General features: G+C 50.9%; 1 long non-coding RNA gene across 1 annotated transcript; it reads right to left on the bottom strand.

Annotated features, from left to right (window-relative positions):
• Nucleotides 1-20,541: 20,541 nt before the first annotated feature.
• LOC106026550 (uncharacterized) lies at nucleotides 20,542-26,300 on the bottom strand. The gene is made up of 2 exons (XR_001200193.3): nucleotides 26,175-26,300; nucleotides 20,542-21,166 (listed from the first exon to the last, which is right to left on the bottom strand). It is a non-coding gene; the product is annotated as an uncharacterized LOC106026550 (long non-coding RNA).
• Between the last annotated feature and the right edge of the window lie 321 nt (nucleotides 26,301-26,621).

Raw genomic sequence — 26,621 nt, 5'->3', positions numbered from 1 at the left:
TGAGTGAGCAAGGCCTGGGGATGCTGAAACCCCAACCTCTTTCTCGTTGTTCAGTAAATGAGTCTCGTACATGGATGGGGCAGAAGGCCCTATGCTAAGTTTAATAACAACCACACAACAAAATCCAACACTTATCTATTAATTAAGAATGTGGGCTCTGCAGCTGGGTGTGGGGGTGCACACCTGAATCCCAGGACTCAGGAGGCTGAGGCAAGAGGATTGCTACAAATCTGAGGCCAGCCTGGGGCACAGAGTGAGTTCACAGTCACCCTGAACCACATCCCAAGACCCTGTCTCAGAAAACAAAACAAAAAGAATGCAGAGTCTAGAGCCAATCCCTCTGGCTCTGAGGACCGGCTCTGATATTGACAAGTTTTATGAACACGGACCTTATCTGGAAACAGGGTCTGATATTAGCATGTAATTCCAAGGACTAATGACATTCGTGGATCCAGGTAAGCAGCTCAGGCAGTGCCTGCCCCTGATAGGTGTTCAGCACATGTGACCAGGTACCTTGGAGTGCACAAGGCCCCAACCTGTGAGACAGCACTGTCACTGTGGCCATTCCACAGATGAGGAAACTGATGTAGCCAAGGAAGCAAAGTAGCTTGTCCCAGTTGACACTATTTCTATATGGAAGGATGACACTTGACATCATTCAGCTGGTCCCAAGCCCACCTGCTCCATGGGTGAGCTCTACAAGTCCCCTTATAGGTGACAAAAAGGAGAGTCCACTGACCACCCCCACCAACCCCTGATGGTGCACAGCAGCTCTCTGACAGTGCTCTGTACCCTTGGAACTCTCAAAGGCTCCCAAGAAGTCAGTGCCCAGGGACCAGAGTTTGGACAGAGCCTCAGTCCAGGTGCCTCCCTGGACCACCCCACCCAGGGCCAGTATGTTACCTCTCTTAGACTTCTGCAATCTGGTCACCTCCCAGGGAGGAAGTGTCTCATCCGAGGAGTGCTCGGGGTCCCCTCCCCCAACACCACCACCTCTAAAAGCCCCTGTGCATGGGTCTGTGGCCTGGAGCAACCTGGAAGAAGCTGTAATGGTGCGATCTGGGTCTATGACTCACAAAATCAAAGAAAGAAGTCAGGACACAGGAGGTAGAAAGGAGGAAGGCAGAAATAGCCCTCAATAGTCAGGAGGGGACCCAAAAGTCAATGGACAAGGGGATTCTCTGTCTAGGGATTTTGATACAAAAACAAAGGACCAGGGCTCAGACTACTCCAAATCAAACTAAAGTCAACCTATGTGGCTGAAACGAGAGTATTTAAACTATGAATGGACATGAGAGGAGGTGAGGCCCGTAGCAAGCATATGTCTGCAGGTGCCTCTTGCCCACTGTCCTATCTGAGTGGTTCATTTAAACAACAAAATGAGAAGGTCACATCCCTGGAGCTCACTGTCCACCTGGTTCTTGTTAACTCTGACCTCAGGCTCCTGTCCGCCTGTCTAAGGCCTGGTTATCCTGAGTCGACCTTGGGTCCAATGTCCTCCATAACTGCTGTTACCTACTGCCTAACTGGCCTGTCTGGAATCACACCCTTTGAGTATGGTAATATTGGCACGATCAGATGGATGCGGACTCCTGGAGGGAGCACAGGGCACCATATCCTCCCAACAAGCTAGGTGGGTGCCCCAGGTACTCATGCCCTGGACCGACCTTGAGGGAGAGACACAAACTGCACATCCTTAATACAGACCCAGCTCCCTTCACCACCCGGCCTCACACACACTTAGGCCGAGGAATGAAGGTGAGCCCCACAGCACACTCTGCTGTCAGCCCTGAACATGGTCATTTGTCCTTCTGCTGTCTCATTCTGTCCTCACTAGGAACCAGCAGGGGATGCTGAAGCTCAGAGAGGTGGCTGGGGTGTCCCGCCCAGGGTCACACTGCTCCTCCAAGCTGGGGGGCAAGTTCCAAATGCTACCTTTCCTGTGGTATTTAGCTGTCTTTTCTTGGACTGACCTGAGGACTTGTGTCAATGATGCAACAGGAAATTGGAGGGGCCAACTTTATTCTGTGACAGAAAGCTGGCCTTCAGTTTCCAGGCACTACGAAGTTCCCTAGAGATCTTTTTTTTGCAGGGGGATCTTCGAGTAGCTGGGAAACCTCCAGCCTCGGGGCCTCTTTTTCTTATCTCCAAATCTGACTGGGAGGAGAGCCTGGAGCCAGGGATGACTTCTCTCTCAAATGGATTTCAAATAATATGTCCTCAGAGAGTCATCAATTTGGGGACGAAGGAGCCTGTGACATTCCTGGGGTGGCCCAGGGTCCATCTGGCAAAGATCATGGCAGGCCTGAGGCCAAGTCTGCCCTGCAGCTCCCTGCCCCAAGGGGCTGCCAAGGGGCACCAATTCTGGCCTTGTATGGGCAAAATGTCCTGCCAAGCTGGCTTTGGAATGAGTTTTCTCTCTATTTTAAGCCCCAAGGACAGTGTGGGTCAGTCTGACTGAATCTTTGATGCAGTCATGGGGGTGAGCGACAGGGGGTTTTAACCGGAGTCCCCGGCCTCAGGGTGGAGAAAGAGATCACTAAAAATAAAAACCATCACCACAGCAGCAGCTAGTTATTATTTTCCACCAGGCATCATGCTAAGAGCTCTCCATGGATTGTTGCTGCTTTAAGGATTTCAAGAAGTGGGCAGCCTCTCATCCCCCCCATCAAGCGTCTTCTAGAAACTAAGCACGGGGCCGGGGCCGGGGCCAGGGCCCACAGTCAGCAAAGGACTGTAAGGCTGGCATGCACACTGGCTCTCGGCCACCCATGGGCTCCATCCAGCTGGCACCCACAGCTGAAAGGGACTAGACCCACACCCAAGTCCTGCCTTCTGCTCCACAGGTGTACACAGGTCTCCCGGACCGTGCTTCTGTGGCAGGTCTAACCCTGGGTCACCCAGACTCCAAGGCCAGAGCTCTGCCCTTGCACTGGGTATAGCACCACTAAGGGTCCCACCAGCGCCTGGCAGCCAGAGGAGAGACCCAGTAGCCCAGCTCTGGGATCCAGTCTGTAGGGACGATCCTGTGGGCAGGTCGGGGGCATGGTAGAGGATGGGGATGGAGGGGGTGGCCCTGGGCTAGCAAAAAGATGGACTGGGCACCCTGTAAACGTGGACACTCGGACAGCCCTGCCTTTGCTCTGGTGGGCAGGGAGATTCCGTGCACTGTGGCTCATTAGAGTTCACAGACCCCGCTCTCCTTCCAGCTTTGGCTGCCGCTGCCCTCACCCCAGCCCTGCTGAGCTTTAATAAAATAAGGGAAGAGGCCCACATCACCTCTGGTTGTTGGGAGAGTCAGATATAGCTGGTCGCCTGAGCAGCTTGGCCTGTGCCTGGGGCCAAGGGATGATTTCCCCGGTGGGTGAGTGCGTGTGTGCGTGTGCGTGTGCGTGTGTGTGAGACTTTCAGGGTAAAAACCGTGAGTGTCCCAGGAAACTGTAGGCGAGTTGGTGACCCTGTGAGGTGAATGCGAAGCGCGGAGCCGGCAGATAACACACTCCTTGCAAGCAGCACGCTTTGCACGCAGACTCACCCATCCCGGGATAGGAGTGCAGGGGGGGGGGGTGGAGGTTGCCTCTGGAAGCCCTTTAGCCCGGGAGCTGTCCTCAGCGCCCTCTCCTAGCCGTGGAACCCCTTTGTCCTTGAAACCCTCCCTTCCCCTTCCCTCCCCCGCCCCAGCGGGCTGGGTGCCAGCAGCAATTACAGAATCACTTATTCGCTGCAGCCCGCACGTGCAGCCCTAATTAGGCAGCTAAAGGGGCTGACAAGCCCGCCAGCCAATCCCGGGAGGGGGCCTGAATGGGACAATCAGCCTCACCAGGTGGGGGCCTGGGGGCGGGGAAAGACCGGGCCTGGAGCGGGGAGGCCATTGAAACCTCTCCCGCTCTCTACAGCTGCAGCGGGGAGGCCTGGGTGGCGTGGGGGTGCGCCCCTGTGCGCCCAGCTGGCAGCGGGGAGAAGTGTCGGGTGGGCCCGCTGCAGGCCTGGAGGGGCAGGCCAGCCTCTGCCAGCGTGCCTCCTCCTCCAAGGGCCCCAGGCTCCCTAACAGGAAGCTGCACCCCCTGAACAGGGTCCTTGCTAAAATGTAGCCTCGGGTCAAGGGAGCGCCCAGAAATGCGGAGTCTTTGATCAGTCCTCAGACGTCGCTGCAGATGCTGCCGGCCTGGGACCACACGGAGGAGCCGAGCAGAGGAGCGGGATTCCCAAGGGGTCAAGTTCCTGCAGTGTGACCCGGTGGTGCCCTGCCCATCCCAGGGCCTCAAGTTCTCAGTGCTGAAGAGAGGGGCCAGAAGGGCTGTAAACCGCGGTGAACTTGCCCTCTGAGTCCCAGAATGGCTTTGGGGGTACAGGGGTCCCATCAGCTTGGCCCAGGAAGCCACATGGGGACTGGGGGTTGGCGTCTGAGCTCAAATTTCCCGCCAGGCTGGTGAAACTGCTTCTCTCACCTCTTGCTCTTGGTATAATCCTGAGTCATTTTGGGGTCCTCCACCCTCAGGGGGTGGGCAGACACAAAGGAAGAAGTGGCCCAGAAAACCTGCTCTGTGTCCCTCTCGAGGGTCCGGCCTGACTTGATCCAGTGTCTCGTCTCCGAGCCTCTGTGGGGTGACCCTGGTGGCCTAGGACACTGCCCCCTACACCTGACTCAGGCGGGAGCCCCTGGCTTCAGACCCCTCCCACCTGCAGGCTCAGCCCAGCCATCCTTGGGCTGCAGGTTGCCGAGCATCTTAGCTCAGGCTCCCGAGCCCTGTGCAGGTGGCCCTGGCCTGACAACCCTCCCTGCTCCAAGCCCCTCCCAGGAACGCGGCCTCCCCTCCTCCCTCCAGTCGCCAAGGCCTGGGCACCAGCTCCCTGCACCAGCTGCTGCCCAGGGCTGATCTGCGCCAGGGGAACAGGTGCCCTGGCAGAGTACAGACCCACGGCCCTGAGCAGCTGTCCCGGCAGCTCCCTGGCAACCTGCTGGCCTCCCCCTGGGGTTGGAACCGGAAGCCCAGGAGAAAGTCTAGGGAAAGGGGAGGGGCTGCCAATGGCACACTGGCCCCTCGGATTGGGGGCGGGTGTCGCATAACGTTAGGACGGGAACTGCTGAACCGGATGCTTAAATAGGGCTAGAGGAGGAGCGGGATTTTACACCATAAAAAACAAAGCCGGTCAGAAGGGAGGATCGCAAATGGCTGAAAAGCCTCTCCCCCACCGAGGGAGAATTCCAGACTGAAACTGGGAGCACCAAGCTATAATTTTTAATTATCAGTTTTCTCCTTTTATACTTTCCATCCACCTTTTTTAAAACAGGGATTCTCACAATTATTTTTCTGCAAAATGTAATACCACTTCACATTTATAAATATTTATTAGGAAGAGTTTCCTGTAAAGGTCCCACCTGTGCACCCCCACTCCCAGCAGAGAATCATCACCCCACGGCTCTGGTCTCCAGCCCCTGCAGGGGGCGCCTTGTCCCTCTGCACTCCCTGAGGGGCCACCTTGGGTCCCCCATCCAGAACCCTCTGGCCCCAGGCAAGCCAGCCTTGTTTGTGAAGTCACTTCTCTATCTAGTACCTTGCCAAGGGCTTTTGGCTACCTCATTTAACTCCCACAAGAATCACTGCTTAATAGGGTGACCGCCCTCATTTTGCAGGTCAGCATTCTAAGGGTCAGAGAGGTTGTGTGTATTGCCTGAGATCATACAGCACTAGGAACCAAAGAAGACAAGGTCCTTTTACAGAAGTCAGTTTGGTTGCAGGAGGGCCATCCATCCCGAGGAAGTGGCCTCCATCAAGGTCACTGGCAGTCCCCAATGATCAGTGTCTTGAGATGGTGATGGTAAACCTGGAGAAGGTCCCCAGGGATGACAGTGATCCTGCTGAGTTGGGCCCAGTTATAAACAGTAGCCAAAAAAAGACGTCTGCTAAAATGCCAGAGGACGCTTTCCTAACCCTAGGAACCATCTGCAGTTGCTTTGGCAACTGCTCCAGAGACCAGTCATTCCTGGGGTGCGACCCGCTTTTCCCGGAGGCCAACAGAGCAGCTGGGGGGGGGGGGATGGGGGTGGGTCTGGGAAGGGTGCTATGAAGTCACCCACCTCAGCCCGTCTGGTGTCCTGGTCCAGAGCAGGGAGGAAGGCTCAAGGAACTTCCCCGCTCCTGCCCCCAGAGGAAAGAAAAAGGACAAAATGAAGGCCACAGTTACAGCAGAGCCAGCCCCTTCTCTCTGTGGCTGCCCCCAGCACCCCCGGAGCCCTGAGCTCAAGGGCACCTGGCACCCTGGCACAGCCGGACAGGTTGGCGTACGTCACCCTCCATGTGCACCCTCTCATCAGCACAGTCACGTGTGAACAAACCGGTACTCACACAGTCAACACACCCACAACAACACACACAGTCACTCCCCACAAACGCACAATCACAGCTACAATCACAAGTGCGCATGATCGTACCTCACACAACCACATGGGCACAGTCACACACAAGTCACACACACTGACACACACAATCACTTCCCTATGAATATAATCACAAATACACATAATCACATGTACACATGGTCATACATGTACAATCACCACGTAATTGCATGTTCCCAATCATGCACTCACGTGCAATCATGTGTATACACAATCACAAATCATAAACTCACAAACACGACCACAGATATAGAACACACGGTCACATACAAAGACTCGCACAAGCACATACAAGCACAGTCACACATACCCAATCACTTACATGAACCTTGATGCTCACCCCTTACCCCTGTGTCCACTTACAGTTTGACTCCACTCTGACTTATTTTGGCTGACTGGACTCAGCAGAGGAGCCACCCAACTCCATGCTTTTCCTGACAGTCATAGGACACAATCTTAGGACGTTTCCAGAGATTAATTATTTTAATGCTTTTCTTCCATTTTTTCTAAAGTGTGGGTGTCTGTTGCTGTCCTATGATAGCTAAAGACTGAGAAGCCAGGCGTCATGGCACACGTCTATAATCCTGGCACTATGGGAGGCTGGGACAGAAGGACACATTTGCAAGACCCTGCCTCAAAACTAAAAAGGGAAAAAAGATTAGGGACATAGCTCAGCACAAAGGTGCTAGATTCAATCTTCAGTGCTGAAAGAAAAAATGAGAAACAGCCTGAAAGCCTTGGAGGACGGGAAGAAGCCAACCCCAGAGCTGGCAGTCCACTGTGCTCTGCAGATGAGTACAAATCCTCTTTTTGTGCTGGTAAGGTTTTGTTGCTGGCTTGCACTTTGCTGGGTATCATGCATCTGTTTATGTTTCTGGCTCCCCCACAAGACTATGAGCTCCTTAACTACTGAAACCCCTGCAGAGGGTTCGGGTCTCCCACCTAGCAACAATGCACACACATACAAAGTAAAGCCAAAGAAAAAGTTCTGCAGTTGAGGAGCTCTGAGATAACCAATACTCTCTGTGGAACAAAAGGACATGAGTCCAAAAGATTCTACTGTATCAATCTGGAGGGAGTCCTGGCAGAGGGCCAGGGAAAAGAAACTTTGCAGGCATTGGTTGTAAGAAGAAACAGAGCACTTTTGTACCAAGCACAAAGGCTCTCCAACTAGCAATGCAATGGAAAGTTTGATGTATGCAAGGCTGGCACCTTTACTGCCAGGAAGGTGTAATTCTTATTGAATCCTATGGTGTTAGCTGAGATAGTATTTAATATCTTATCCCTGGAGTCTCATGGGCTCCTACTCGAGCCCCCATTCCAGCCAGCAGTGTGGGCAGGTGGGCTATCCTTGTCCACATGCTGCAGTAAGACAAGTTTGTGACTCTGCTGGACTCAATCACATTCTTTTGGCCAATTAAGGTAACATCTGTTTCAAAATAGCCAGCTCTGCATATCTCAGTGATTAGAGATGAAGGAGAGATCAGGGAAAAATCAAGGTAAGGAGCTTTGTTTCTCAGGAGAGCACAGCGTGGTGGTCTCCCACACTTGCTACTAGGAACTTTTCCTTATCTATCTCTGTGACACCCATACCCAGGGCTTGGCACAAACTAGTAAGTATTTGGTAATAATAATAGTTACACAATGAGCTCCAGGAACCCACCTCTTCGATCTGAATCTATGCTCATCTTTTGCTTCTTCATCCAAGAAGTGGGATAACAGTATTTACTCTCTAGGGTCAAGTAGACCATTAAATGACTGTGGTCCACCCAACTTGGCCTCTGATTATCTATATCTCCTAGTGTTTATGCTCTTGAGTGCTCCTCTCCTTGTGAGTGTAGATTGAATATAGTTACTTCTTCTACCAATAGAAGACAGCAAAGATGAAGGCGTGTGATTTTGGGGATGAGCTTACTCTGTAGTAGACTGTCCCTCCTATTAGCTTAGATGGAGCAAGATGTCATGTGACAAGTAGTTGAGGGTGGTCTCCAGCCAAAATCAGTCAGGAACTGAGGTCCTTGATTTGTGTCCTCAGAAACTGAATTCTGCCAATGTAGGAGCAAATTGCTCTCCAGTCCAAACTTTGGAGAGACCCCAACTGACACCTTGATTGCAGCCTCTGAGTGACCTTGGTGCAGACCCAGCTAAACCCATATTCCAACCCACAAAGATTGAGAAAAGTGTGTCATTTGAGCCTGTAGGTTGCTGTTACGGTGTAGACTTAAAATGGTTCGCAAAGCTTCATGTGTTTAGAAGATTGGATAAAGAGGCACCACAGCTGACTTGCTGTTAGGAGGTGGGATCTGGATGAAAATTGGGGGGGGGGGGCGCAAAACCTTTCCTTTGAAAAATCAAGGTAGCCTAATGTTCAGGCTGTGGCATGGTTATTGTTTGCTGCTTTTAGCGAGATTTATATAGAAAATCAAGAATAAAGAGCACAAATAAATGGCTTTGAAAGTCTTCAGTTTTCCAGAAAGCGAGCACCTGTAAAGTGGGGACCTGTAAAGTTTTGTCCCAGGACAGCAGAGTTACTTTAAAAGTAGTATTTAGAAGAAGCCAAGTGCTTCACATCAGGACAGCAGTAGAAATGTCTTGCCCTGTGCCCATGCACTTTCCATGTTTGAGGGTGCCCAACACGGACTGAAACTTCTAAAATGGGAGCCAAAATAAACTGTCTCCCCCTCAAGTTATGGGTGTCAGGTGTCTCGCCCAGCTCTGAGGCTGTGGGGGAAGTGACTCAGACAGTTCCTAGTCATTGGTACACAGCAATAAAGAGTGGATGCAAGGCCTGGTATGTTTGATGTTCCTAGAGAAGTTTAGTACCCTGGGAGCCTTCGGTGAAAGCTGGCTTTCCTTACAGAGCACACACTACAGGCCAGCACTGAGCTGTCACCACTTACCATGCCACACTCACCGCATGCTGACTGCCATGCCAGGGGCTGTCATTAGCCGCAGTGGGAAGACACAGAAAGGTTCAGGATCTTTCCAACATCCCACAGCAGGGGTAAAACCAGGATTTAAATCCGTGTCTGTGGGACTCAAAAGCCATAGATGTAAAAGGCATCCACTAATTAGTGGACTATTAATTAATTAATAAATGACTGAGTGGAGAGAAACTGTTGGGGCTTAATAAACACTCATTTAATCATGAAAATTGTTAACTCTTGCTTGCCAGACCTAACGAAAGCAGCAGTGAGTACTGTGGGGTCCATTTGATGCCTGACCCAAGGAGGCTGCTGGTTCAATGGCCACCAGGACTCAAAGGGCTGGAGCCCCCAGGCTGAAACCTTAGGGGAGCAGGGGACTTACATTTAGTGAGTCCCTGCTGAGTGAGACCCGGCTAAAGCCTTTATATACCTTGTCTCATTCAAGCATCATAACAGCCACCCCCCCCCAAAGGTCTGTTGTCATCTTTTCACCAACAGGGACACTGAGACCCAATGTAGTTTAGAAAGTGTCCCAAGGACACCCAGCCAGGAAATAGCCCAGGTGGGATTTGAACCAAGGTTTGCCTTGCTCCAAACGCCATGCTTTTAAAACACCACACGGTGCCAATGGCAGTTCGATGACTAAAGACAGACACTGAGAAGTGGCTTTCCCAGGGCCACACTGTTCCCTTCTGTTTGCTCACGGAAGCTGGAGAAGGATAATGAACGTCCTTTGCTCAAGACACGGAACTACAGAGCTGCAGCCACCAGCACTGTGAACCCCTTGTCTCTGTTCTGCAGCTCAGTTCCAGCACCCCGTGTAGGATAAACAAGCCATATGTGTTTCAGCTACCATCAGTTCAGGTTTGTAGTATACGCAGCCAAAAACCTTCCTGGTGGGACTCTGGCCACAGAGAACTGTATCCTAAGGTATTTCTCACAGGTATCTTGGCGTGGTGAAGCTGGAATTTACACGTCTACTTTTGAGTCCTTCCCAAGCACAGTGAAACAATCAGTTTTTTGAGACAAAAATATGGAAAGGAAGAAATGGCATGAAAAACTGCATGTGGCTGAACAGGTTGCAGCTGACTTACAGACCTCAGAGAGCAGAGTCAGAGGCAAGTGCCCTGGAAGCTCTGAGGACTTGCCTGGTTTACACTGCAGGATTCCCCCGGAGGCTCAGGAACCCTGCCTACAGGACAGGATGTGGGAGTGAGGGGTGAGGGCGTGGTGACTCCTGGACAGGTCTTAGAGAGGCATTTAGGTCCCCATCCCACTTCCTCTCAGATGCTCTGTGTCCCTTCAGGCTTGTATGCTCCACCCAAGCCCTCCCTAGCAGAAATTGGGAGAAAATGGATAGAAAAATGGAGGAAATGGAAAGAAAAAGTAGACGGGAGGGTAGAGGGCAGGTGTTTCAAAATCAGTCCAGACAGCCCACCCTGGAACACAGCCCCATGGGAAACCAGTGCTTGACCATAAAAACAGGCATGCATACAATCAGCTCTCCACGTCCATCCCAGGTTCCAAATCCATGGATTCAACCAAGGAAAGATTCGAGACATCCAGGGGAAAAACGTTCAGAAAATCTGAAAAAGTGAAATTTGAATTTGCCTCATATCTGAGGTGGGTTCGTGAACAACAATATAGGAATCCAAGCAGCCAAACTGATAAATTTGAAATTTAATTAACTGAGCTCAGGACTACTCCTACACAGGACTCCCCCACCTCACCGCCCCGTTTCAGGGTCCAAACAAGTGTCACCAAACTGGAAAGTTAGAGTTTTCAGAAGAGAAACACAAAAAGACATCCTGTTGGAAATAATTTCACTAGAATCTTTCATTAATTTTTGGTTGACACCTATAGCATGCTTCTTTTGTTGAACAGGTTAATTTTTCTCCTCTGTGTACAGCTCAATCTGTTTTTCTCATGGGACTTATGTCCTGAGTAATTTTCCAATTTTTGGGGTCAAATACAGGGCACCAGTTAAATGCAGGGCTCAAGATGGCGTCAGTTATGCCAAGCTACCACAGTATCAAGCTCCACACTGAGTGAACGTGAATGAAGTGGAGTGTGGGGTTGCCCTGGTCACCTCTCACCATTCCACAGAGCCTCAGTCTCAAGATCTCTAGACATTTTTCCTGTTGTTATTCCCCAAACAATATAACAATTTGCATGTCATTTATGTAGTATTAAGTATTATAAGCAACCTAAACATGACTTAAAGCATGTGTGAGGGTTGTATCTGTTAGGTGCAAATACTACCCCATTTCTTATATGGGGCCTGAGCACCCGTGTGTTTGAGATGTGCAGGATCTAGGAAAGAGTCCACATCTAGATAGCGTAGGTAGGGGTGATGAACCTAGGCCACTCACGCCACAGCCTGCTGCTTTTATCACTGAAAGATTTAAAAGATTCGCCATTACCGCAGTGGAGGGTCTGGATATGCGCATAGGTTGGTTCACCCCCCAGAGGGTCTCGTTTAATTAGTCTTGGGTTTGGCCTGGACACTAAGAGTTTCAAAAATTCCCCACAAGTATAATGCAAAGCTAAGATTGAAAATCTTTGTGGAGAAGCATTAGTCTCCCAAACTGTGCCAGCTGAGCCCTCAGTCAGGGTCGTCTGGAAACATTTGGAATGAGCTCCTGAAGTAAAAAACTGGTCTATTTCAGAGGATGCTCTGGGACCACAGCAGTTTCTGCCCTTGGCTGAGCCCATTTCCGGCTCCCTCCTCCCACCAGGGCTCCACTTCCGGTGTGATACAGGGTGGGTTCATTAGCCCTCTAACCTGCTGGCACAGGGGTCTCCCTCCTCCTGCTCCTCTTCCTCCTCCTCCTCCTCCTCCTCCTCCTCCTCCTCTTCCTCCTCCTCCTTCTCCTGAGACTTCACCCCCTAACTTGTCAATCCCTTGGTTAGACCCCTTAACTGACTGAGGTTAACCAGATGGCCAAAGTTATAAACCTATAGTTTTTGAGTAACTGTTGTTGTTTGAGTTTGTTTTCTCTCCCACCACAAACTCTATAAAAACTTTTGTAACACTGTCTCTGGGGCTGAGGAGTTACAATGCGCAGCTTCTTTAAGTCTTTCTAGCTAAATAAAGGCTTTCTCCATCTCTCCAGCAGTACGTGCTTTGTCCCTTACGCTGTCTGAGGAAGTCTGGTATTCTGTTTTCCATAACGGTCCCACACATTATTTCCAGTCCAAACTTTCCTGTGGAGGACACAATCTCCTGAGCTAGTGAATACCTTTAAAAAGCACTCAAGATTCAGACATAAACCCATGACTTTTACTCTCAAACTTGGACCAGTCATCTCCAGACTGGTCCTGCCATTCACTTCTTGGCAAAAGCCAGAGTCCTTGGAGTCATCCTTACAACAAAGTATAAACTATTTTCTAGCATTATCCATGCCTACGTGCTTTCCTCCAGCACCACCCTGCCCACACTCACCAAGCCACCAACTATCACTAAGACTTGGGCTTCTCCTCCTGACATCCTTACGTCTTTCCAGCCCATTCCCCACACCGGATCAGCAAGACCATATCAGAACACCAGATCTGATCGTGCCATTTTCCTGTTCAAAGCCAGGAGGACTGATCTCCTAGACTGCAAAAATGAAGGACCACCAACCACATGACTCAACAGAATCGTGCTCTCTCACAGTCTAGAGCGGGAACTCTGGGCTCAGGGTGTCCCTCCTTCCCTTCTGAAGACTACTAGGAAGAATCTGCTCCCCTCCAGTAGCTTCTGGTGGCCTCCAGCATTTCTGCTTGTAGACGGCATTCTCCTTATGTCTTTATGCAGTCTTCCCTGTGTCTGTGTCCCAATTTCCCCTTTTTGTTAAGGATGGCAGTGTTTGGCTTAGAGCCCACTCTAGGGACTTCATCTTAACCTGGTCCTCCACGAAGATCCCACTTCCAAATTAAGGTTATGGTCACGGGTTCTGGGTGTTAGGGATTGACATCTTTTGAGGGAGACACAATTCAGCCCATAACATGGAATTTTCCTAACTTTTAGGAGAAAAGCCACACTGTTCCCATGGCACCATGGACCCTTGTGGTCTGACCCTGCCACTTCTGCTTCTTCTCTTACTCTCTGCCTCCACATTCACTGACCTCTTCCCTGCTCTTAAAAACGGTGCACTGCTGAGGCCATAGCTCAGTGGCAAATCACTCGCCTCCCAAACCGTAGCCCCGAGGTTGATCCCTAGTCCCACAAGAAAAAGCAAGCAAGGAAACAGATCAAATGCACTGGGATGCTGCTTCCAGTTCACCTCCTGCTTCCGTGGATGCAAAACTTTTTCCTCATAAACCAACTCTCATGCACCTTCCCAATTCTTAATCCCAGTCTAGCCTTCCTGCCCTCAATCCCTGGTCAGGTCAGGCTTGCTAGAAACTTTTTGGCTTCAGGGACCGATTTCACAGAAAACAATTTTTCCACAGATGAGGTGAGGTAGCCTGGGGCTGGTTTCCAGATGATTCAAAGGAGCTTGCAACCTAAATCCCTTGCATACGCAGCTCACAGTAGGGTTTGTACTCCTAATGCCACTGCTGATCCAAGTTCAGGCCCATGGGGACCCTGGACTTGGGACAGTCTGGACACACTCCTCGTTCTCTATTCTTGGTAGGATATTATCATTGCATTAACTGCTTACACTCTGTCCTCTCCACTACACTGTAGGTAGGCTCCATGCAGACAGGCAGTGGATTCTGTTGACTTGGTCTTCCTGGATCTTGTGCACATCTTTAGCGTGTGTCAATTGCCAACTCCCTGGTGAAAACAGCAGCCATGGAAGGTGTCCCTCTTTCACACGGGGTCAGAGCAGCTTTCTTGCTGGCTGCAGAATCAGAGTCTTGGGTTGGAATCTCAGAACCACAGCTTACTGTTCTATGCCTCTTGGGTGCATCACCCGACTTTTTTGAGCGGAGTTTCCATTGCAAGATGGGGCTAAAGCTGACTTGCTTGGTGCCCTGTCATCCCCAGCTCAGCTGCTCTGCATACAGCAGGCTCTCAGGAGAGGTTACTTCTTCTCTCTCTAGAAAGAGCACTGGGCCGGAGACGGCTCGTGGGCCAGGACTTCTCACCCACTTCGCGCAAGTCATTCTTCCTGTCCAGGAGAGTATTTTACTCTGCAGACGATCCTCAACTTACAGTGGGGTTACATCGTGATGAACTCATCCTAAGCCAAAAATATCAGTAAATGGGAAACTCATTCAATCCATCTAACTTACCAAACATCACAGCACTGCAGAGCATGGGTTGTTTCAATCTTGTGGTCACCAGGATGCCTGGAGACTGTGGCTCCCTGCCCCTGCCCAGCACTGCAAGGGAATCATACTGTGTCTCACGACCCTGGAGGAAAACCCAAACCCAAACTTCAAAGTACAGCTTCTACTGAATGCATATTGCTTTCACATCATGGTTGAGCTGAAATTTTTTTTAAAATTTTATTTTGAACGTAGTAAAAATGCAACAGCACAAGACAGAACAAAGCCGATCGAGACAATGCAGTGAAATTGGTACAGGATTTCACAGTAGGATACTGGGATAGTAGTAATATGTACTATGGTATATCTCTTTAACTTCACAATAGTTGTCCAGTCAATTAGGTATAGCAAAATCAAACCAAAAATAAAACATTATAAAACCAATTGAGAATAGTGAATAGAACAAAAGAAATATAACAAAACAGTGAAAACAACCTCTGCCTTCGAACAGAAGATAGAAGGAAATCCGCCATATTTGCTATACTGCATATAGCAGTCATCCTGTCAAGAGATGCTGAGACATCTATCCCCAGTAACTATGGGGGGAGGGGGCGGGCAGGGGAAGGGTGCTTGATTTTCAGCCCGCATGGCAGTAGGCTCACAGGTAATGGTTCTTCTCCTGGCTCTCACCGCGGCACTTACCAAGAGGATGGGTGAATAAGCTGCCTGAGTCCCTCCATGGCCAGATCTTGGGAGTTCTGGGTCTCCTCCTGGCCCTGGCTGCAGGTGCTTACCAAGAGGGCAGGTGAATAAGCTCTAAACTGACAATTTTTTAAGCTGCACCATCACAAACCCGAGGCCATGACTGCAGAATTAGGACTAAACCAGGCACCTCAGCCCTGACAGACACAATGCCCCTTCTTTTTTTTTTTTTTTTTTTTTTTTTTTTTTTTTTTTTTTTTTTGTCTTTTTCATTTTTATCGGTACCGGGGATCGAACTCACGACCGCCTGCTTACAAGGCAGGTGCTTATGCCGCTGAGCTAAACCCCCAGCCCCTAGTGCCCCTTCTTTTTGATAATAAATATTTAGTGATGCCCGTTAGCCCTCTAAACCGAAATGTGTAGAAACGAGAAACTACCTTCTCACTAAACTGCAACAGACACCCACACACAAGGCTCTAACTCTAGCCTCAAGGAGAAATAGAAGAAAAATAGTGCTTACTAAGGTCGCAAGCGTTTCAACACTGTTTGCATAATGGTGTGACCACCCTGAAGACTGAGCTAATCAGATGCTGGTCTGGGTTCAAAGACTCACTTAGAAGGTCATGGCTGTGCGTACAGAGAGGCAGAACAGGCGCTTGGGTGTCTCTGGTGGCACTGCCTCTGAAGACTATGTTTTAAGATGGTGAATAGGACCTGGTAAAGTTCCAGTCAGAACATAACAGTCTGATTTGAACAATAGTGGCAACCAGGAAAATAAAGTGGAAATCAATATGAAGAAAAAAGCTACTTTGCATTTAGATATAAAAGGGAATCATATTCTAGGCGTAGGTATTCGAAAGTCATTTTTCCCTCTAACAGCAGTGGTTTGCAAAGCACGGTCTGCAGGCCAGCAGCATGAGAATCATCTGGGCTGTTTCTCAAGTCCACTGCAGACCTGATCTGTGGGGAGCCCCTGGGCAGAGCCTAACTAAAGACTCCCAGGAGCTCAAAGCTGGACAGAGGCTGCACAGGATGTGGGGCTGTTCTCACACAGCCCGAGTCTGCATCAGCCTTGGTGTCTGCCCACAAAATGCCAGTTCACTCCCAATCACTGCAGTACCCCGAATGCCCCGCCCCCACCCCAAACAGCCCTGCTAAGGACCACTGGCATAGATGGTCAGTAAGGGTACTTCCTGTTCAGCTTTCCTGAGGTTCCTGGCCTGGTGTGGGGCAGGCAGAGGGTGCCAGGCAGCTGAGGAGTCACCCGGGGTGCCCACTCTTCTGGCCGAGCCATGCTGCTCACCCCAGCTAGGGTCACCAAGGCGGTAGCTTTTGCTTCTTGTGGCTGCAAGTCTGGGGGAAAAGGGAGGCTCGACCCGCAAAGCCCCTTCCACGCGCAGCTGAGAGCACTTGACTGTGGAAACAGGCATAGCCACGGCTCGCTGGATGGTGCTAGGGTCTCAGACATTTCCCCTTGAAGCAGCTGTGACCGCCTGAGAAGCCAGGACCTTACTGGGGACAGTGCAGCCCTCCTCGAAAAGCGATGAGAGCTGCAGCCTGCCTAGGTCTGATCGATCTCCTGAGGCTGTGGAACCCCAGACCAGAGCCCCAAGAGTCCACAGGCCCTGGAGAAAAGTATCTGACCTAACACAGATCCCAAGGCCACACTGAACACCCCATCTCACTCTGATCGTGACTGGACTCTTACTCTCTGTCTGTCCGTCTCTGTATGTGTGTGTCTGTGTTTCTTTGTCTGTCTGTCTGTCTGTCTGTCTGTCTCTCTCTCTCTCTCTCCAGCAGTCTAGGAGGGAGGAGGGACCGGAAGCTGTGAATTTCTCAGGCTTTGTTCAGCCGAGTCCAAGCTATTGAATGGGGCAGCCAAGCCAGCAGCCCCTGCACAGTGGCCTGGGCATCCACCCTCATGTTTTCACACACTGTATGACAGGGATGATCAGAGTCCACCCAAATCCACGTTCTGTCCTTCCAGGACACCCAGCCAGATTCTGCTCTCAGCCCTGTTCTCACACATGGCCATGTGATTAAGGGCTGGCCAAGAGGGCATGAAGAGCTGCATCTCCTCCTCGTTCTCACTTGCTCTTCCTGTCAGAGGCATGCAGGTGACAAGGGCCAAAATAATGATGAAGCTATGGGACATGGAGAGCCAGGATCTTCACTGCCCAGAGAGCCACAGGCAGATTGAGAGTCATTCAGCCTTGCATGTGCAATGCCAGACTAGCACTATCAGAAGAAATACTAAGCCAGGCATGGTGGTGCACGTCTGACACCCCAGCACACTGGGAGACTGAGGCAGGAAGACTGTAAATTCAAGCCCAGCCTGGGCAAGTCAGCAACAAGGAAAACATGTCTTATAATAATTTTTTTAAAAAATTTTTAGAGGGCTGGGGATGTATCTCAGTGCAAAGGCTGTAGGTCCACCCTCTTGTACAATCAAGCAATGAATCAATGAAATAGGAGAACTGACAGAAGAAACAAGCTTCTATTGTGAATTTCCATAGAAGATCAAACTTTTGTTGTGTTGGAATCCTTACACATTCTGTGATCTGTTTGTAGTGGTAGGTGAGGCTAACTAATACCTTCTATGACATTAGCAAATGGTGACACCTGGGTCGTATCTGTTGCAGCTGGAAGTGGGCGTGGCACTTCCCAGGGCTCTCTGTTCCTGTGCAGTGTGACTCTCTAATGCTAATCTCACCTTTCATGTGAGTGGCTGAGGGTGATCATCCTCACAGAGGTGTCTTAGCATACATGCGGCATGGGTGTTCCAGCTTAGCTGTCAACATGGTACATTAAGAGGAGGGTCTTTAGGAAGGGTTAAGGTATGATGGCTCAACCCTCAAAAGTGGGATTAGTACCATTATGTGAAAAGGTTGAGGAGCTGGGGGTTTAGCTTAGCGGCATAAGTGCCTGCCTGGCAAGCACAAGGTCATGAGTTCAATTCCCGGTGCCAAAAAAATGAAATGAAATGAAAGGTTGAAGGGGGCATGTTAGCCCCCTTTTCCTTCTGCTGAGAGTGTACACAGTGTTTGTCCCCTTCAGAGAGCACAGCAGCCAGGTGCCATATTGGAATCGGAAAAGGAATCCTCTGCAGGCACCAGGTCTGCCTGCACTTCATCTTGGACTTCCGGATTCCAGAACTGTGAGAAATAAATTGCCTAATCCACTTTGTTATACAGCAGAAAAAGCCAAGTACTAAGACAGCCAGACACTATCTGCAGCATTCAATCTCTCTTCCCCACAGAAACATCAAGTAAAATACTTAGGTACTTATCTGCCTCTAGCTGACAAATAATGTCCTGATAATTTTCCTCACTATGGGAACAAATGCCCAACACCCACTGCTTCAAGGAGGAGGAGAGGGTTATTTATCTTAGGTTTCACAAGTCTGAGTCCTTGCATGGTCGGTTGGCTCCAGAGAACAGTGGTGTGGTGATAGGACCTGGGTGGAGAAAACTGCCCATGTCCTTGTGGTCAGGAAGCAGAGGCATAATTCAGGAACCAGGGAGGAAGATATACTCTCCCTGTGACCTGCCAGTTTGATCAGATCACACCTTCTAAAAGCTAGGTCAGCTATACAACCCCCGTGATTCAATCACTCTCCCAAAGCCCTGCCTATGAGTACATGAGGCCTTTAGGGGACATTCTTGATCCCCATGACATTCTACTCATGGCCCCTCAAAGACTCATGCTCATCTCTTTATGCAAAATGCATGTAAGTCCGTCTTTACATTGCTACAGTCTTAACATTTCCAGAACTATAGATAAATTCTAAATCCAAAGTCTCCTCTGAGACTCAAGGCAAACTGTTACCTATAAGCTCCTATAAAAATTTTTAAAAATTGCCAACATACACTGGCATCAAGTAAACATTTCCATTCCAAAGGGGAAGAATAGGACTATAGAAAAAAAATGGAACCAAAGCAAGACCAAAGTTCAGCAAGGAAGACATTAAATCATATAGCTCCATGTCAGCACGTGGAACAAAGATGTGTGCTTCAAATGGCATGGGTGACATTCTCCTACAGCACTGCCAGTTGCATCCTTCATGGCCTCTCTCTTGGAGTGGCTTTGCTCACTGCTGGCAGCTTTCTTCAGATATTTCACATTCTGGGCATTTCCATTGCACTGTCAGCCTCACCCTCACAGCTTCACACACTGTCCTCTCAAGGACACTCTGCATGGTGCCCGAGGCCTTCTTCTGAAATCTGGGCAGAAACCTTCCTGAGCCCGTAACTCTTGCATTCTGCATATCTGTAAATTCAGCACCATATGGATGACACCAAGGTCTGCTGCCAGTTTGAGTAACAGCCAGGTCTCCTTGGATCATTTTTATAGAGCTCTCTGAGTATCTGGTTGGCTAAGCACTATGAGTAAATTTGCAGGAAACAAATTCTCTAAGAGGCCCTTCCCCAGCTGGGTGCCCTGTCTTCTCAAAGTAAAATCTTTTACACCTCACATTGTAAGGTGAAGAGTATAGTCTTGCTGATTCCTCAAATGCCCTCAGGGCAGTCTTTCTACTGTCCTGATGTAAAGTACTTGACTTCTTTTTAATGTTAATTTTTTCAGTAACCAAATTGTTCTGGCCAAAAACTTTACTGATTCCTAACTTTACAGGTGCTGGCTTTCTGGCAAAAACTGAAAACTTTAAAAGTCATATAGTTGTACTGTTTGTTACTGATTCTCAGTAAAAAGCAATGAACAGTACCCATGCCACAACCTGAATGTTAGGCTGCCTTGAATGTTCCTCTGCCAGATTAATTAGTCTATTACCCTTAATCTCTTCCCACAAAGTCTCAGAAGTTGAACAAACAGGTAGACAAATTTTCTACCAGATCACAGCACATATAGTCTTGAGTCCAACTACCTCTGGAGTCCTTCCTAACTGAAACCTCCTAAACCTCCCTGGTCTTTACCATCTGAATTTTTATCAGTGCTCTGGTTTTCTGAGTTCTGACCAGAAGCTCAGCTAATAGCATTCTAGGGCTTCCTTAGCTGGCACCTCCAAATCTTTTCCAAACTCCAATAAACTAGTTCCAAAATCTTCTAAAACACATGGTCATGTAGTTTAGCAACCACCCCATTCTTTGTACCAAAATGTGTCTTGTTCACCTTTTTTTTTTTTTTTTTTTAGATTTATTTAGCTCATGGTTTATAGAGGCTTTGGTCCATAATTGACGGACTCCAAGGCAGGGTGGCAGAGAGGTGACTGTTTATGGCAGTGGAAGACAGCAAAAGTGACAAGTGAGGATTGATCACTTTCTTTGCTACTGTAACAAATACCCAACATCCTACTTAAAGAAGGAGAGGTTTATTTTGGCTTGTGGTTCCAGAAATCTCTGTGCCTGCATGATCAGCTGCCTCTAGGTGGAAGTAGCATGCATGGTAGAGGGCCTGGGTAGAGGAAAGATCCTCATGTCATGGCCGTCAAGTAACAGATAGAAAAATGAGGCGCCAGGGAGGGGGATACACTCTCCCAGGTCACACCCCCAAGTGATCCGCCTCTTCTTACTGGATCCTGTCTCCTAACAGCAAGTGAGTTACGTCATCCCTGTGACTCAATCACTTTCCAAAAGCCCCACCTAAGAGTCCAAGAAGTCTCTGAGTGACATTTTTCATCTAAACCATAACAAATTACATTGAGACACAGAGATATAAAAGGTCACGGATTTAGTGCGTGATAGAACTCAAAGCCCGGCATGCTGAGGTCAGAGCTCTTGCAGAAACAAGTAAGATAACAGACGAGCTGAGGGTGGCTCCCAGCTTCTGGCATGGTGACTGAGCACTTGTGTAGCCTCTGCTTCCTCTGCTGGCCTGGAATGCAGACGAGCCAGGTTGAAAGCTAGAGGACTGCCTGCTTGACCTCTTGGCTGGCCAGCATCCTGGATGGCTGTGTTTCTCTTCAGGACCCAACATGGTTCTGGGGGAAATGATGTATCTTGGTTACTTTTTGCTGAGACAAAATACCTGATGCCCAAAATGAAGGAAGGAAAGAATTACTTCTTACAGTTTGGGAGGTTTCAGTTCATACTCAGTTGGCATCGAGTGGCAGGATGGCATGGTGGGCCACCATTCATGGCCAGCTGCAAACAGCAAGCCCAAGCCAGCAAGAGAGAAAGACACACCTTCCCGCCATTACATCATGTGCTGGCCCCACCCCTAGGCAGATGAAACTCACACCACCAATCCGAGCACAAGACAGTGAACCAATCACAAATGCTAGATTTGGTCAAGTCCATAATTCATGAGGCTTGGGGTCCACTGACATAAACCATGACACCATGGATTTTGGATGATTCCACAATTGCACCCCTAATCCTGTGTTGAACACTACTGCCTGGGACTGGGGACCCAGCAGCCACTGAGAGCAAGCTCTGCAGAGGAGAGGCCAGGGCAACCAGGGCCCAGAGCCAGCACCGTCCTCACATTGAGTAGTGATCAGCCCCCCACCTCAAATCCCCTTTGCATGGCTGACCTTCACCTCTGCTGTTGTGGGCTGTGATGCCAGGATGTGGGGGGGGGGGGCAATCCTGGGAAGGGCTGGGAATGAGGAGCAGAGAAAGGGCAAGGTTGAGCTCTGTGAGCCCATCCTGTGAGCAGAAAAGACCTGAAGCCACCACATGGCCCCAGGCAGGAAGGGAAACAGGAGGCTTCTCAAAATAGACCCGAAGCAGGCAGCTCGGCTGTATTCCCCGCTCCTGCCATCTGGCGAGGCCTGGGCCGGAAGAGAGGTGGGGGAGGGGATGGCCTGCATGAGGATGGCTTCCTGCTGTCAGTCCACAGCCAAGCTGGTAGCCCACTATTCACCCAGTACTTTCCCTGCTGGGCTTTGTGTTCAGACAGGATCATGACCATCTGACCTATGAGGAAACTGAGGTCCAGAGAAGTAAAGTGACTTGTCCGAGGCCACCCAGCTGGGCAGCAGCAGAGCTGAGTGGACATGCATAGGGTGCTAAGCTGTCCCCAACAGATTGAGGCCTGCAGCTTGCACGTCCCGAGCCCCCACTATTAGTGCTCTGCCTTGGGACTGGATCTAACCCATGGAGAACAGTCCTGATGGAGTCGCACTGCCCCATGGCTGCCTGGGAAGCTGCAGCAGCACAGAGTTGAGTGAATGACAAAAGATAGGGAAGAGGGTTGGGTGCCTCAGGGGAACCAGCCTCACCCAGGGACCTGCCGCCATCACCAGCAGCCCAGTCCTCGTCTCCCTCGGCAGTAGCCAAAGTAGGGGAGACAGTGGAGAGGTCAGGGGAACCCCAACTAGAAGTGATGCACCAGGGCAGGGGAGCGGTGAGGATTTCCTGAAAGGGGGGCCAGGGCTGGGCGGGGAGCTGGGGTTCGGCTCCACCCAGGGAGCCTCTGTAGCTCAGGGGCCCTGCAGCTGCTTCTCTGTGGGCTTTGCCAAGCAGCTCCCCTTCCAGGACAGCACGGGGCCCAGACAGGACAGGGGACGGCAGGGCTCTTTCTCAGGTCCTCCTGCTTTCCTGGAGTGAGAAACCAGGAAGGCCAGCACTGGACACCCGGTACTTGGAGCCTGAAGAAAAGGCCAGGCCTTGGGGCAAAGGGAAAGTGAGGAGACTTCCTAAAAACAGGGCTTAGCACACAAGCAAAGTGGGGCTCCCTGGTCTCCAACAAAGCTTGGTTTCACCAAGTCTTTTCTGGGACCCACCATGAAGCTGGGCACCCTGGAGGCTCCAGAAGTCATCAGCAGTCAGGTGGGAACAGAAAGGAAGGTGGAGAGGAGTGCACTGAACCACTGAGGGGCCCCCTCAGTTACCGGGGGACTCGGGGGCGCCCTGGAGGAACCACACCCGCCCACTCAGGGAAGCCCATGGATGCGGCTGAATCCCACCGCAGAGACTCATGTAGGGCTGGGATGAGGCTCTGAAGGAGTTTAGAGTTCAGCTCACACTATCAGCCTGCCGGGTGCAGGGCTGTATTTTGAAACCGGGCTGCCTCGGGCTGAGTGCGAACTCCACCGCTCTTAGAGGGTAAGTTATGCAACTCCTTCAAGCCTCGGTTTCCTCCTCCACCTGATGGGACTTGGAACGGCACCCACCATGTGGAGCGAGGGGTAAATGGACCGATGTCTCAAAGCACTTAGCAGGGCAGATAGCATTATAAAGCACTCTGTCACTGTGAGCTGTTGTTTTTTATTACTAATATTGCTGTCATCTGTGTTATTATGCACACAACAGGACCTGGCCCCAGGCCCTGTGCTTGACACTGGAATTACACGAGGAATAAAACCAAATTCCCTGCTCTTGTTCCTAGAAGGCAAAGGGAGCTGTTCACACTTCAGTATGAATTAGTTTTATAAACTTAAAAGCAGGGAGGAGACTGAGAGGACCAAGGCCATATGAGAAAGAGTTCCACACCACGGATAACTGTGTCCTCAGGATCGGGGGACAGGGAATTTAACCGTCCTGTTTTGTCGGGTGGTGGGTGGTGGGTGGTGGGTGTGCAGAACTGACCCTTGAGGTGGAAACCGGGAAAACTAGTTTCCAGGAAGATTCTTTCAGATGCTGGAAATTCCCTGCAGGGGCTGGAGGAAGAAGCGTCCATTAAAGGGCCTGAAAGGAAAAATCGCTGCTTGCCAAGAGCGCAGTATTATTCCCAGCGCATCCCGGCTCCTGCCGGGATTCCACGCCGCCTGGGCCTTGAACCTTCGCCTGCTAAGCTATCTCCATTCTGTTCTCTTGGGAAGAGGGCGCACCCTATTTTGGGAATTTTGCGTTGCCACCTCCTCCTCCCCCAGGAGAGGGACAATTCCTGGGCCTGGCCTGGTGACCTTCCTGGCTCAGACAGAGGCAGAACAAGGGAGGGGGGCTCAGTGGGCTCATGACCCAGATTTTACTTCCTGTTCTGCTCCCCTCTGTTCCCAGATGTAGGATGTGGCGGGACACTGAGCCCAGCCCAGGGGAAACTTAGGCCACATCTTCCTACATCCATAATGAAGCAGAGACCTGCTCCGGGCCACCAATAGGCACTAGTTACATGCATTTATGCCAAGTCTGCTGATGCTGGGTGATCAGGAAGTCCAATAGCCATCTGCAAATTAATGACTGGGGAGGTGGGGGTGTCTTTATCGGCTACTTAATGCTAAGGTGATGAGAAAGACTGAGCCCAGTAAAGTGCTAGGGAAATGGCTTTTCTGGGTAGCAGAAGCAGCAGCAGATGCAAAGGCCCTGTGGCACATAAGCACTAAGCATTGTCATCAAGGAGTGGCTACCATGGGAGGCTGCAGAACAGAAAGGAGCAAGCAGCAGTCCCAGGAGAAAGCTTTGTGAGGGGTGAGGGGCTTGGAGGCACTGGGAAGCCAGGGACGCACTGGCTGTAAGGAAGAGGACAAAGGGGATCCAGGCGATGTTTTTGGGTCCTACTTTGCTCAGGAGGCAGAAGGATATTTCTGGTGCTGACTGTAATCATGATCATTATTCTTCGTGCTTGCACCTCCCTCCCTGTACTATCAGGCTGAGCCCCTCCAGGCCAGGGACCTCATGGAGAGTTCTGAGGGTGGCAGCCCAGTGCCTGGGGACTAGGTGGAGGAGACTCCGTAAATATTTGTGAAATCAACGGGTGAACGGGCAGAGGCTGGAAGACAGCTCTGTCTACAGTCAGCAAAGGCTCTGTGGCAGAAAATGGGCCAGGTTGCAGCTCCCCTGGGAAACTCAGCCTCGGCCCCAGCTTTCCCATCTCTCTGGTTGCCCTGCCTGCCAGCTTCCTGCCAGGAAACACGGCCCCCAGGCATAAATCATTAACTACAATCACCCCTTCCCTGAGGACACACTTACGGTTTCTAAGCTCTGCCTTCCACTACTCCAAGGGACCCCGAGCAGCAGCGCAGGGGTGGTGAGCACCACAGCCCCCACTGTGGGCAGGAGCAGGAAGAGCCGCCCTGGCCAGTACTGGTGCAGCCAGGAGGGAACACAGGCTGCCCTCGCCCAGTTTCTCAGGTCTCCTTGTGAGCCTGGCTGTCCCTGTTCCCTGAGAGCGGTGCCTTTAAACCAGAGACCACCTAAGAAGAAGGGGCCTGGCATCGTGCATTGTGGCTGCCAAAATGAAATACCATGAAGCAGGTGGCCCCTGAGCAGCAGAAATGCAGCTCTCACAGTTCTGCAGGCTGGGGTGTCTAAGATAAAGGCGCTGGGCATTTGGGGTCTGGCAAGGGTCCTCTGTCTGGCTCACAGGTGGGCCCTTCTCACCAGCCCTTGCAAAGGTCTCTCCAGCTCCTTGCAAAGGCATGGATGTCTCCTGAGCTCTGTGGCAGGACCTAGTCGCCCTCCCCAAGCCCAGCCTGCTAGCACCCTCACCTGGGGACGAAGGGTGGCCAGGGAACGTGGAGGGGTACAGAGAGACCAGAAACGAGCGTTCACGGTGGCCTTGCAGGAGTGTGACATCCAAGAAAAGAGGCTGGGTGAGGGGCCAATCTCTCTGCAAAGCCTGTCCCGCCTGGGGGTAGGATTCCCTGGAGAGCCAGCTCCCTCCTGAGCCTTCCACTGCGGTCCACGTTCCTGGCTCACCCTCCCTCATCCCTCCCACTAGAACCAGTGGAGGAAGAAGCTAGAAAGAACTCGATGCACTACCTTAGCCAAATCCCTGAGCCTCAGTTTCCCCATCAGACAGGCAGGGAGCCAGACACAGTGTGGCAGTTGGCTGTCTGTCCTGCGAGCTCTGAGTTTCCCTCTGACCCCACAGTCCCTGGCTCCTTCACTGAACCAAAGACTGGGACTGAGGTCTACTCCTGCCCCTGCCACACACAGCTCCCAGGGCCACCCTTCTGGTGGCCTGGAGCCAGGAGACCCACAGGAGCACTCAGTCATTTCCCAGACACAGGCCACCTGCTGTCCGCCGCCTAGGTCCTGTGGCTGGGGTTGGAGCAGCTCCCTGTGGTAGGCGAGGCTGAGCAGGAAGGGGACAGTACCTACCTCTGCTTGGAAAACCAGTTGTGCAACTCCATCCCGTGGAGGGAGGCACGTGGGCGCTGGGAAAGGCGGCCGAAGGAGCCAGAGCCTTCTTTGAAATGAATATCTTGGCAAGGCACACAGAGAAATATCCTCTCGGACGTCACGAGCTCTTGTTTGTGGTTAATTCATTCAGCCTGGCTGTGGTGTCCTGTCCCTCCCTGGTACCCTTGGAGACAGAGCCTTGTCATGTCATTGGCCAGGGTCCCTGAGTCGAGTGGCAGTGTGGACCCCACGGCTGACCCTGTTCGTACCCAGAGGTCGCATGAGCCCGAGGTACACGGACTGGCTTCTCCCAGCCAGCAGGAGCCTCCTGTAATGAGTGGAAGTCATTTTCCACCTCTAATAAGTGAGGCAGACTAAGGGACAGAGGTCGGGGAGAGATTGAATGGTATCGTTACACGCAGTGTC

The sequence above is a fragment of the Cavia porcellus genome, unplaced genomic scaffold, assembly GCF_034190915.1.
Source record: "Cavia porcellus strain 051 isolate PalLab524CR breed Dunkin Hartley unplaced genomic scaffold, mCavPor4.1 scaffold_17, whole genome shotgun sequence".
Classification (NCBI taxonomy): domain Eukaryota; kingdom Metazoa; phylum Chordata; class Mammalia; order Rodentia; family Caviidae; genus Cavia; species Cavia porcellus.
This window is presented reverse-complemented; position numbering and strand designations above follow the sequence as displayed.